We start from the raw sequence: 1518 nt of genomic DNA, 5'->3' as shown, positions 1-1518 counted from the left end.
ATTGAAATGAAAAATAAATAAACTAAAATATTTTTAAAAAAGGAAAGAAAATTGGCTACAACCCTGACACAGTAGCCTTTGTGCCAATTTCTGGTTGGAGTAGTGACAACATGCTGGAGCCAAGGGCTAATATGCCTTGGTTCAAGGGATGGAAAGTCACCCGAAAAGATGGCAGTGCCAGCGGGACTACACTGCTTGAAGCTTTGGATTGCATCCTGCCACCAACTCGTCCAACTGATAAGCCCCTGCGTCTGCCTCTCCAAGATGTCTATAAGATTGGTGGTATTGGTACTGTCCCTGTGGGCAGAGTGGAGACTGGTGTTCTCAAGCCTGGCATGGTGGTCACATTTTCCTCAGTCAACGTTACCACTGAAGTAAAGTCAGCTGAAATGCACCATGAAGCTTTGAGTGAAGGTCTTCCTGGTGACAATGTTGGCTTCAATGTTAAGAACGTCTCTGTGAAAGATGTTTGACGTGGTAACATGGCTGGTGACAGCAAAAATGACCCACCCATGGAAGCAGCTGGCTTCATTGCTCAGATGATCATCTGAAACCATCCTGGCCATATCAGTGCTGGTTATGCACCTGTGCTGGATTGTCACACAGCTCACATTGCTTGCAAGTTTGCTGAACTCAAAGAGAAGATTGATCACCGTTCCGGTAAGAAGCTGGAAGATGGCCCCAAATTCCTGAAGTCTGGTCATGCTGACATTGTGGATATGGTTCCTGGCAATCCCATGTGTGTGGAGAGCCTCTCTGACTACCCTCCTCTGGGTCGTTTTGCTGTCCGAGACATGAGGCAGACAGTTAATGTCGGTGTCATCAAAGCAGTGGACAAGAAGGCTGCTGGAGCTGGCAAGTTCACCAAGTCTGCTCAGAAAAATCAGAAGGCTAAATGAATATTACCCGTAACACCTGCCACCCCAGTCTTAATCAGTGGTGGAAGAACGGTCTCAGGACTGCTTGTCTCAATTGGCCATTTAAGTTTAATAATAAAAGACTGGTTAATGATAACAATGCATCGTAAAATCTTCAGAAGGAAAGGAAAGTTTTGTGGACCATTTGTTTTCTTTTTTTGTGTGGCAGTTTTAAGTTATTAGCTTTTTAAATCAGTACTTTTTAAATGGAAACAACTTGGCCAAAAATTTGTCACAGAATTTTCAGACCCATTAAGCAAGTTTAATGAGTAAAAAAAAAAGAAGAAGATGAAAAGAGTATAAAGTCACAGTATTCAAAGGAATTGGCAGATACAGAAGAATTTCCTGAAATAACATATGATTAAAAGCCTATTGTGGTGAAGGAAGAAGTTCAAACTACTTTGAAGGAATTAGCAAAAAATAAAGCACCAGGAATAGATGGTATACCAAGTGACATATTTCAGCTAATAGATGCTGCCCTGGATGTGCTCACAATGCTGTGCCAAGAAATCTGGAGAACAACCACTTGGCCAACTGAATGCAAGAGATCTATAGTTCTTCCCATTCCAGAGAAGGGTGACACAACAGAGTGTGAAAATTA

General features: G+C 42.3%; 1 pseudogene; it reads left to right on the top strand.

The window, feature by feature from the left end:
• Positions 1–50: 50 nt before the first annotated feature.
• On the top strand, positions 51–899 carry LOC102851803 (annotated as a pseudogene).
• Positions 900–1518: the final 619 nt, after the last annotated feature.

The sequence above is a fragment of the Elephantulus edwardii genome, unplaced genomic scaffold (genome assembly GCF_000299155.1).
Source record: "Elephantulus edwardii isolate Elephantulus edwardi_28Jun2011 unplaced genomic scaffold, EleEdw1.0 scaffold00293, whole genome shotgun sequence".
NCBI classification, from domain to species: Eukaryota; Metazoa; Chordata; class Mammalia; order Macroscelidea; family Macroscelididae; genus Elephantulus; species Elephantulus edwardii.
Note: the sequence above shows the minus strand (reverse complement) of the source record. Positions and strands in the feature narration are given on the sequence as shown.